The 12574-nt window shown below is 30.7% G+C and overlaps 2 pseudogenes across 1 annotated transcript; both read left to right on the plus strand.

The window, feature by feature from the left end:
* The first annotated feature begins 3628 nt into the window (after positions 1-3628).
* On the plus strand, positions 3629-6129 carry LOC149885378 (uncharacterized; annotated as a pseudogene).
* A 2280-nt stretch (positions 6130-8409) lies between these two features.
* LOC149885379 (uncharacterized) lies at positions 8410-11458 on the plus strand (annotated as a pseudogene). Its single transcript, XR_016454658.1, has 5 exons — positions 8410-8486; positions 9260-9462; positions 9603-9841; positions 10534-10696; positions 11306-11458. The product of XR_016454658.1 is annotated as an uncharacterized LOC149885379 (transcript).
* The last annotated feature ends 1116 nt before the right edge of the window (positions 11459-12574 follow it).

The following is a 12574-nucleotide window of genomic DNA, read 5'->3' on the forward strand; positions in this document are numbered from 1 at the left end:
ATATATATATATATATATATGTATATATGTATATATGTATATATATATATATGTATAATATGTATAATATATATGGCAGGGGTATTTCTGTATTTAGTTATTTTATCCATATTAGCATGAAAAGTCAGCATTTCAAGCATTATAGGCAAAAAAAACAACGCTGTCTATTCTCAAAAAAGCTCCTTTTGACTATGAAAACATGGGATTATTGTTGCCTAGAAATAACGCTACAAATGTAGATTCCTTTCTCAATGAATCTAATTTAAACGATACCCAATCTTGTTCTGTGGTTCATGAAACAGATTTTGATTTTGATGAGACTTCTTTTTCTGCATATCCATTGGATAGTAGTAGTAATGAAGAAAGCTGTGCAGACAAGAAGGACAAATCTTTCCAAAACGATTTTTCTAACCTTGTTCAAAACACAATATTTCCAGACAATATGTAGAAGATCCCTTTAACTATTAAGAGAAAATAGCCACCAGCACCCCTAATTCTTATCGTGGTTTGTGTAACAACAATGTTTCTGACTTTAAAATTTAAAAAAGGTGTGGTAGCGAGTATATTTACCTTGGTCTTAAAAATTCTTTATCAAAGTTTGTAGAGTGTGAATTAGAAAAATAAACCTTGGAAATCAGTTATAATATTGATGCACTGCCTGTGTTTAATTCTAGAAAAACATCATTTTGGACTATCTTATGCTTTATTAGGAAAACGGTGTTTGTTGTTGCTTTGTTTTATGGAACGAAAAAACCAACGCCGGTGCAGGAATTTCTTCAAGAATTTTTAGAAGAACTTGAAACTCTTTCTGAATATGGTATAGTATCAAGCATAGCTACTCAACAAATTGTGGTCAAGGCATTTATCTGTGATGCGCCAGCACGATCGTTTTTGAAATATATAGTTGGCCACACTGGTTATGAATCCAGTGAGCGATGTTTGGTAAGAGAAAATTGGTTAGGTAGGGTTGTTTTTAACAGTGATGATCTCTTTTGTTTGAGAGTTTCAGTGGATTTTGACAATTTCGATTATCTTGAAAGTGGTCACCAAAGTGGAAAATCTCCATTTTTTGGAATGCACATGGTGTGTCTTTGAGTCATGAAACTTTTTTGATTAATGGACCGAGGATTAGCAGACTCCCTGCACCTACAAAAAAATCCATATCTTCAGGCTTGTTTATGTTGCTATGTTAAGCCAAAAGCTTCCCTCTGATTTTGCAAGACAACCTCGATCCCTTGATGAGGTCAGCCACTGAAAGCCACCGAATTTAGACAATTCCTTTTGTTTCTTGCTCCTTTTGTGTTGAAAAAAACTGTGCCTAAAACGGTTTATGACATTTTTCTAGTTTTAAACGTTGCAATGTCAATACTTTTAACCAATGGTGATAGCAAGTGAAACCATTTTTTAGATTATACAAGACATCTTAATTTTTTAGCAAATGCAAAGCATATCTTCGGAGAGACCTTCTCAGATTATAATGTTCACTCTCTCATTCACCTTGCTGATGATATCAAAAATTATAATTGCTCCTTAAATCAATTGTCCGCATTTCCTTCTGAGAATTTTTTACAGCAAATCAAAAAATGGATTAAAAGTGCTAACAATCCCATTTCTCAAGTTTGTTGTAGTTTGGCTTCACCAAGAATTTTAATTGAGAGTGAAAAAAGTACAAAATTTGTAAAAGGTTTAGAGATTCATGGTTCATCCTTGGAAGCAGGAAATTGTGTTTTGTGAAGAAAAAAATTGACAAATCTACTTATAAATGTGGGGTCTTCAGGAGAAGGGAATTAGAGTGTTTATACAACACACCTCTTTTCAAAATATCTCAAACAAACCAAATTCCAAGATTCAAGAAATCTTGGAATTTGGTTGGTTCGAGATATTTTGAACAGAAAGGTACAAGATGTACTTTTGAAAGCCGATGAGTTGTTTAAAAAGCTGCTGTATTACCATTTTGAAATGGTTATGCAATTTTTCCATTGTTACATAATAAAGAACGCTAAATGCAATATTTGACTATATAATAAACATGGTTTTTAGATTATTTATATAAATAACAAAGTATTCATACCATATTATCCCTGATAAATGTCCGCTAAATCCAAACTCATATTATATTACGAATATAAGCCCTTTGATATATGCACTATATATTAAAATACATCAATCACAAAAACTATTAACTGGATATATTAGGAAAACTGACAGGGGGTAACAGAGGGGGTAAGACTGTAAACTCAACAAAGAAAGACTATAAAAATAAAATCGGGCTATGGGCCTGATTTAAATACCATTTATATTCATACATACCAAATTTATTCCACGTAGGCGTCTGGTATTTTTCAAATATGGTCACCTTACTTATTACGTATTAAATTAAAATATTTATTTCCAGACGAAAAAGAAACCTGTGAACAATTTCTGTCTGTATTTACGTGTTCAAATGCCAGCGAAACGGACAATAGAAAAGAAGAAGCATTGAGTAAGCTTGCGATTTTTGTTTTTTCAATGTTTTTAAATGATCTGAATAATTTTGATGTTTGTATTTAGTTAAATGATGATATTATTAAGATAAAAGATTGGCTCTTTATCTTTTATGTTAAAGTTGTTATTTCCTTGTTAACTGTTGTCTGCCATTAACAAAGCAAGTAAAGAATGCACTTAATGACAGTAGATTTATCTTTAGAATCGTCTGTAAAACTGTGCTCTAGTTTGCCAGTCCCACCAATATTGTTTTCAGAAAAAAATGACTTTATTTCATCTTCTGTTTCACATAAAAGTGCGTTTAGTTTTAAATCATTTTATTGATATAAGTAACTAATAAATGCATATTTCTCTTGCAAAGTCTTACAATATAGCATTTAAACATGGTAGAACAAAGACTTTTTACAGTAACTTTATCAATTACTTTAAATTAAGTTTTAAAAAACTAAACTCAGAGAAAATACAACCAACATGAATCTAGAGGAATAGCTCAAGATTATATTCGTCTTTCCCAAAGCGTCCACATTCTACTATTACTAAGTCAAATTTTGTTATGCAAAACACAATTATCTAATCATACCTATCAATTATATAATCAATTATATAATCATATCAATTATCTAATCATTATCTAATTTGGTTGATTAACTCATCACAGTAAAAATGTTTTTGTGTGATCCAAAATTTTTGTTTTTGTTAAAGGTTGCGAATCATTATCTTCTTGTAAAAGACCGCAGTTGAGCCTTGCAGCATCAGGCCAGCTAAGTGGTAAGCTCAGAAACATATAATCTTTAATGCAAATATGTAGAAATCCATTAAAAAATTTTATTGCATTTCGCACCCGTTTTAGAAAAGGGTTGTATCTCCAAAATGCAAAAAAAAAATTTGTGTTGTCCAATACGTCTCTTCTCTATTATGGTTTTCAAAACGATGGCATATACACCTTTTTGAAAGTTATTAATAACCATGGCCTTCTTTATAGAAGGCCTCGAAACCGTGCGCGATTTTTTTTGACTGAAGGCCGATTTTTAAAAACTTCTTATAAACGCAAATTTTGTTTGGATAAAGGTGTAAAATATTGATTGCTATTTTTCAGAAATATTTAAAGTTATTCTTCAAGTGAATTTAAATTAAATAATTTAGAATGCCTTTAAAATGCTGTGTTCCAAAATGTTCCTCAAATTATAAGTCTCCAGGTTGTAATGTATCTGTATATAAATTCCCTCGTGAAGAATCCGAACAAAATAAATGGTTTATGAGTATCCCTAGTTTAAATTGGACCTTTACAAAATTCACTGCTGTTTGTAAATTGCATTGGCCAGATGAAGCGAAGTTTACATTATGTCGTGGTAAATTGAGACAGATTCATGCTCCATCGGTGTTTCCAAATATCTCTAAAAGTTGTCTCTCCTCTCCACCACCAAAAATGAGAGAGACTTTATCTTCTTCAAAAAGAGGTATCAAAAAAGATGAATTAGAAGAATATAAAATAATTGATAATTTAAACTTTGGAGATATTGAAAAATACTTATCTAATGATAATGATTTGATTACATACAAGCAAAACAATTCAATTTTCATCCAATCTAAAGTATTCAATTGTGGAGTTCCACTATTTTTGATGATAATTAATCAAAGTTTGTTGTTCGAAGCATTTCATTTTGGTTCAAAATGTACTATTAAACCTCTGTCAAATAACAAAATCACTTCTCTTTGTACAAAGCCATCTTTAAACGAAGCCCTTTGATATCTGAAATTAAGGATAAGGATCAAAAAATTCAAAAAATTCTTGAGCATCTAAATGTAATGGGAGATCATTCTGTTGGTTGTGCTGCCTATTCTGATGATATAATAACGAGAGCTTTTGAATATTTTGCAACAAGTCGTTCCACCTACCATCGATTATGTTATGATTATCAGTTGCCAAGTGTTCGAACTTTGACGCGCATAACTTCAAAAATAAACTTTTAGGATGATTTAAATTTTTAAAGTTCTGTGTTATCGAACTTAGATGAAAAAAAAAGAAATTGTGTTTTATTGTTAGATGAAGTTTATGTAAAAGCAGCATTATTATATCAAAGTGAAAATATTTTTGGAAATGCTGTTAATGATCCAGAGAAATTAGCTACTACTGTACTTTCATTTATGGTCAAAAGTCTTTATGGTGGACATGAATTTTTAGCAAGAGTATTACCAGTTAGTAATCTGACCTCAGATTTCAAACTAGAACAATGCCAATTAATTGTAGACACTATAGAAACTTCTACGTGTAATGGTAAAGTAATTGCAATTATTCCAGATGGAAACAAAGTTAACCAAAGCTTCTTTTCTAAATTCAAAACAGTAGAGGGAAAACCTTGGTTATATCAAAATGGTTCTTATATTTTATATGACTATGTTCATCTTTTGAAGTGCATAAGAAACAATTGGCTAACAGTAAAACTAGGTCAGTTGCAGTTTGTTCATAATTAAAATTACATTGCAAATTGAAGAGATTTAATTAACTTATATACACTTGAAAAAAACCAGTTAATATAGTTATCCAGATTGTCTGAAACATCAATAAATCCTAAACCAACAGAACGACAGAAAGTAAGCACTTGTTTACAAATATTTAGTGAAGAGACAGTTGCAGCTCTAAAAGCTCATCCTAAAGTAGAACAAGAAAGTGTCAAGGGTACTATTATTTTTTTGGAGTTAATTATAGAATTTTGGAAAATAGTGAATGTTAAATGTCCAGGTGCCAATGCTAGATTTAGGGATGAGTCGCGTAATGTAATCAGATCTTCAGATGACATTAATTTAAAAAAGTTGCTCGCTATTGCAACAATGGCTGAAAATATGAAACCAACATCTGGTAAACGTGTTCGCCAGCTTACGAGAGATACAAGCAATGCTCTTTCACATACTTGTCGTGGCCTAGTTGATTTGTCTTGTCATCTTTTATCAAGTGGAAATGAATATGTTATTTTAGGTTGGTTTTCTAGTGATCCAATTGAAAAATGCTTTGGAAAACTAATGCAAGGCTCTGGTGGTACTTACTTTATAACAGCTAAATCAGTTATCGAAAAAGTACGTGTTCAACATGCTAAGCTGGTGCTACAACTGAATATTGATGTAGAAGGAAATGATGGCTATGACTGTCTTTTATGTCTTGAAGATTTAAATGATAGGGAAATTGATATAATTTACAATTTAGCAGATCTAGAAGATACTATAAATATAGACATTTTATATGCTATTGTCTATATTGCAGATTATGTTCAAAAGTGTTCTACTGAAGAAAATGATAAAGATAACAACTACATATTATGAAAAATATGGAACTTATTTGAATACTTTAAATAGAGGAGGATTAACTATTCCATCAGATACTCTATCTCAATGGTCCTTATTTTGCTACATAGTTTTTTCTTTATTAGATAAGAGCTAGCCGAACATTTCTTATACGACAGTTTGCATTTATTGCAGAGTTGTACAGTTTTTCTATTGCAAAGAAACAATGCCAAACATTAGCAAACATTTTTTTAAAGGACTTTGCATTACTTCACACTCCCAAAAGTAATAAAGAAACCAAACTAAAAGAAATCAAGCTTATGTAAAATTTTTTTTTCGTGTTTAGTAAAAAAATAATTTGGTTTTTTATTGGTGCATTTTTCTCATTACTTATTATTTCTTATATATTATATATACAAAATTTTGATTTAAAATGTTTTTATTCATTTTAATAAATAATTTAAGCTTATAAAAAAGTTGTTAATTCAACGTCAAAAAACTAATTTTATAATAATGCATCAAAAAAATGCAAGTAGAATGTTTACTAATTATATATTTAGTCTTAACAAAGCTATACAACATTTTTCTATTTTACTACACCGCCATAATTTTTTTAAATCGGCCTTCAGTCAAAAAAAATCGCGCACGGTGTCGAGGCCTTCAATAAAGAAGGCAATGTTAATAACTCATTAATTATAAATATTCGAAGCATAATACTTTTGAGATAACATGGATGATATTCCATAGTTTTTACTGTCAAAATTTATCGTTTTTGGCAAAAATGGACAAACGTCCCTTTTCTATAACGGGCGTCATTTAAAGATGATACTGAAGAAGATACTGAATATGAAAGTACTATACAATCAAAAGAAGAATCATTGGCTTACATGTCTGGCGGTTTGTTTCATTAAATTCCATGTTTCTTTGAAACCATTTACAGTGTGATTTGTTTGCTGCAAACTAGGCTCATCATGTTGTTTTGTATATTTCATGTTATTCAGAAATACTTCTTACTTTGGTCAATTTTTTATTATTGACTGATTGACCTTAATAGAAGACAAGGGTTGAATTAAGAGATCGCGAATTACAATATTTGTAAAAACATCTGGTCTTCAAATTTCAGTTTATGGAAAACCATGAATTTATGGAAGAGGCTTTAATTTGTTAGGCGAACTAGCTAGTAAATGAAACTTTGAAGAATAGATGTTTTATAATTATAGATTTTTTATCTAGATAATCTAGAATTAATCTAGAAAGGAGATAAGTTAGATCCTTCAAATTATCGACCAATATCAATAACATCAATAATATGCAAGGTTATGGAGAAAATTATTCACAATGCTATGATGAACCATTTAACTTTAAAAAAGTTAATAGCAAGTGAACAGCATGGATTTGTTAATGGTAAAAATTGTTGCTCCAATTTATTAGAGACTTGATTTTATAACAAGCAATATTGAAACTGGTAACAATATTGATATAATATTTTTGGACTTTTGCAAAAGCCTTTGATTCACTTTCTTTATCGAAATTATGCTGCAAGCTATATGGTTATGGTTTTCAATCCTATATCCTACAATGGTGTAAATCATTTCTTAGTAATAGAATACAACGAGTAGTTCTAGGCGAGTTTGTTTCAGATTGGCAGGAGGTCACAAGTGGAGTTCCCCAAGGTTCTGTCCTCGGTCCACTTCTGTTTATCATATTCATAAATGACTTAAAAGTAAACATACTAAATAAATTAGAATTATTTGCCGATGATAAAAAAATAATGTCAGTAGTTAATAATGATAATAACGCCAACGCTCTTCAAGAAGACTTAAAGAAGTTATTAGATTGGTCGAATAAGTGGTCTATTAAATTCAACAGAGAAAAGTGTAAAAAAATGCAATTTGAATCCTCGATTTAGTTACAAATTAGGAGATCACATTTTGCAAAAAACAGAAGTTAAAAGTGATTTAGGTGTGATAATATCAAATGAACTTAAATGGGAAAATCATGTTATCAGTGTCGCATATAAGGTAAATCGAACATTGGGTTTTAAAAAGCATGTGAAATGCCTGTCTGTTAAACCATTATCAGAAACAAGATGGGAATGTAGAATGGAAAGTGTTAAAGCTGTACGATTTCAAGCCGCAGAAGTGTGATGATGCTTTAGAAGAACTAGCAAAAAGCACAAATGATGCTTAAGGGAAAAGTGAGGCTGAATCATTAGTAAGCCAAATGACAAATTATAGGTTTCTGGTTGCACTATGTTTTTGGCACTCTTTATTGTTTCAAGTAAATTTTACTAGCAAGGAACTTCAAAGCAATACCATAGACATTGCCGCGAGGCTGACATCTTTTGAAAAATTGTTTGATTGGTTGAAGACATACCGAGAGACAGGCTTTGAAGCAGCATTGATTGATGCCAAAGAGCTTGCAAATGAGTTAGAAGTTGAACCCATATTTCAACAGAAGCGCTGTTACAAGAAAAAGAAAATGTTTCTTTATGAATCTTCTGACGAACCAATTTTAGACCCCAAGACAGAATTCCGGGTAAATTTTTTCAATCAAGTTGTAGACAAAGCATAGCAATCTCTTCAACCACGGTTTATGCAGCTGAAAGAACACCATAAACTTTTTGGATTTCTATATAATTTTCAAAATATGTCTAAAGAAGATCTCAGAAAACATTCAGCCGACCTAGAAATTGCTTTGACAGACATTACAAAAGATATAGAAGGGTTCATGCTTTCCGAAGAAATGGAGGCAATTAAGCCAATACTGCCCGTTCAACAACAAAAACCCAAAGAACTCTTTAAATATTTGGCTTGTAATGATAGGTCGACTGCATTTCAAAATTTGTTCATAGCCCTAAAAATACTGATGACAATTCCAGTTACAGTCGCTTCCGGTGAAAGAAGTTTTTCAAAACTAAAATTAATTAAAACCTACCGTTAGGTCAGTATGTTTTTTTGTATAATAAATGTGTTTCAATAATTTTATTAATAGTAGTTATTGTAAAAAAAAAAATCAGGTGGGCCCCGCAAGCATTTGTTAAATTGGGCCCCGCAATTTGTAAGGCCGGCCCTGTTTAAAATGTTGTTGCAATTTAAAGCACGTTTTTTTTAAAAATAAAAATGCAAATGCATCAAAATGAAATTAATCGTTACTCTTGCATTTTGAATGTTTCAAAATAACATTTCCTTTTTATTCAAAATTCTTGTGTATTGTTTTTTTATTCATTTTAAATCACATGACCATAACACTGAACGTTTTGTTTTTATTAAGTAAAATAAATTTCCATTTAAATTTTGTCAAAAAAAATTAGCGTAACAAAAAGTATGAATTAATTCTTTTTTTATAAAAAAAAAAAAAAAAAAAGGGACTATTGATTATCATAGCGGACAATTAAAGTAAAACGAAAAATGTTTCAGAAAAAACCATAGGGTACACTCCTGTTCAATTAAGTACAATTTTTTTCAGTTTATTGTTTGAAAAAATTATATTGTTTTAGGGCTCCTGAATTTGGATCTGAAATTCAATCCAAAGTGTTAAGGAGAAATCAGTGTTCGAGCTCAAGCTCAGAAGAAGAACTACAACCATCAAAAAATGTGGTGCATAATTCACTTCCTGCACCACCGACTCCACGTCAAATTGTACCAACATCATCTCATCAAATGTTTGGTCAACCATCAGCACGTTCTGCTTCCACAACTCGTAAGTTTTAATTTTAGATTTTATTTTTAGGCCTTTGCCCTCAAATAACATAAACTTTGAACTTTGTTTATCAAAAAGATTTTTATGTTTTAAAATATACACTATTAGCATGTAACTTGAATATATTTTTGTATCTATAGTTCCTGATATAGTAAAGCATGCAGTGGCTGAGGCTGTTAAGCCATTTTTCCAAAGTGTGTTCAAGCAACTGGAGGAGCTGAAAGCTGAAATTAAAGAGCAGCGACAGAAACAAGCCCCCATTGGGCAAACTATGATTGCAACTCTTCCAGAAGCCCTGACCTTTCTGCTCCAACAGATAAATGATCTTCTGGAATTCAACCGAATTCTTATTGAAGATTCTGATCAGAGATCAAGAACAGTAAGCTATTTTTTATTAATTTGCAAAGTTTTATCTCTATTTTATTAAATTGTTTCTTTTTTTAAATATAATAATATGTTATATAATTTAAAAAATAGTTGTTATATATTTTTTCTTAATAACAATCATTTATAAAATAACATGTAACTGCACTGCTATTGGTTTTAATCAAAAAATTTGATTTTTCTACTGTGTGGTCAATGTTTCACAATAAGTTGACCATTACTTTGGTTAAATATTCAATTCATATGCATGTGACTTTTGCGGAGACTTTATGCGGAGGCATATTTAATAAGAAGTTCAGGTTTCTCCTTTCTAACCAATGTAGAAAAACTTGTCCAGAGGTGGGTTTCGGATCCCTGGTTTCAGAGACAACTGCGCTACCACTGCACAACTGCTTTTATTATAAGGCAAACTGAATATTAATAAAAAATAATACACTTATACAATAAATTCTATTTGTAACTGATTTCTTTGGTTAATCTGGGAAAATTTTATCATTAAGCTAAATATTCCAAGTCTATTTATCAGAAACTTGGTAAATAACAAGCAAAGCATGCATGATAGATTAAATGCACGATTAGAACTTTTTTTAAATTTTAATTAGTTGTGGTTGGGTGGCAGATCCATATGCAGATTTATCATAGCTTATATGTTGCAGATCTATCAAAGCTTATGTTTTTTTTTCTTAGATAAACTATTAGGCTCGCATTGGTGGGAATAGCCAGGAAGACTGTATGAGAAGAGTATCAAAAAGAATTTTGACAGCACAACTCTCGATGCTATACAATTTCACTGGAAGAAAAGGAAAGCTAGAGTTTAGTGGCCTAGTTGGGGTGAAATATGTGATATATGGTAAGTCTAGGCATTTCATAAATAAGCCAGTTGCCCGATATATTTGGGACATTCCGAAAATTTTATGAAATATTTTTTGAATACGCTTAGTATTTTTATTTTGTAGTAATTTGCTATATTTCTATTGTTGAATTATTTTGACAAACATTAGCTTTCAGAATGTATGTAAAGTTGTCATTTGTTAAGATTTTAAAATTTTTTGTCATTTGTGATGTCATTTAATAAATTAAATGCTCTACCCAAATTTATTAAAATTGATGATAAAAAAATTATATAAATTTGGAAAATGGATTATCTAATTACATAATTAAGTTATTAATCTTTTAATTAAAAGAAAAAGCAAAACATATTGAATAAAAACGGATCAGAATTGTATGCAGTATATTGTTTAATAATTTACTTTTGATTTTGACTTTTTATTGAAATTACACATTAGGGTTTTAATCTGGTGTTAATATGAAAGTGTCATTGTAATTATTAGTTTAAACAGACAAGATGTCTGTGTTTGCGACTTGTTCAGTGGTGGCGGATTGAAATTTTATTTTGATAAATGTTTTTTTTTTCCTTTTTCTTTTCATCTCTATTTAATCTTGGTATTTCTTCATGTAGATGCAGTAAGAAAAAACTTTCCCGCAGCGACGATTAGTCAACTGGACAAGATCCTGTCAAAATGGCTGTCAGGTTCAATTGACAGGGACGGCCTAAAAAAAAATTCGCGAGGAGAGGCGTAAAAGTTTGGAAAGTTCTGTGGAAGACGTTTAATTTTTCTTTTTTGTAATAAATAATTATATCAAATGTAATGAAGTATTTGTTTTTAATTAATTGCATTTCATTTCAAACAAATTGACAAAATAAAATTTCAGAAAGAAAATCAGTTGTTATCTTATGTATTACAAATTTGTTAGCATGGAAGTGACAGTTGTAAGCTCATGTTGCCAAATAAAAATGTGGCGTGAGTATACAAATTCTAATATAGTGACAGGAATAGCCAATATTAGGCTTGTATTGGCCGAGGTTGGGCGATTATTATGACCAACGTCGGGCCAGTAGTAGCCTATATTTGGCCGTTTTTTGGGACATTATTGGCCAATGTTGAGCCATGATTAGCCAATCAAAACCAATCTTGGCCCAATATTGGAGCAATGATTCTGCCGACTATATGCCGATATTTGCCCGGTAATGGCCCAATTTGCACTCCCCATTATTTGCCCATTATTGGCAGCCAGTACTTGCCCAATATTGGCAGCCTGTATTGGCCCAATATTGGCCCAATGAAATTGTGCTGGCTGGGTGAAGCTGAAGTTGTGCAAGTGTATGAAACTGAATCAACTAGTGAATCTACGGTTTTATCAGCAGTGGCGACATCAAGTCAAGCAATGTCAATTAAGGAAAAACTTGATTTAGTAATTAATTAAAAAAAAAGATAACTATTGCTCACGAAGAGATTAGTGATCCGAAGACAACATCCGGTCTTTTAAATAGAGTCAGGAAAGAAATGGCGTATTTCAAGGAACAAAATATTAAAGGAAAATATTTAAACCAACTCCAAAAGTATATTTCAGCAGTTCGCCTAACCAGTGTAGAGTCGGAAAGAGCTTTTTCTTTTCAGTGTAGAGTCGGAAAGAGCAGGTTTAATTGGCACAAGGTACAGAACAAGTTTAAACGACGAAACATTAAATGTAATAAGTTTTTTAAGAGCTTACTTCAATAAACAATTTATGCTCCTTGAAAAGAATTGACTATATTAACTATTTTTATTTTAAAAATGAAGTTTTCTTTATGTTTATGTTTACGTTAAAGTACAAAAATGTTAATGTATAATAAATGAATTAATTATATTTTATTATACAAAAAAAAATCTTTTTGATTGTTTAATTA

The sequence above is a fragment of the Hydra viridissima genome, unplaced genomic scaffold (assembly GCF_058129835.1).
Source record: "Hydra viridissima isolate aposymbiotic clone 2 unplaced genomic scaffold, HvirCarnegie_v1 scaffold_8, whole genome shotgun sequence".
NCBI lineage: Eukaryota > Metazoa > Cnidaria > Hydrozoa > Anthoathecata > Hydridae > Hydra > Hydra viridissima.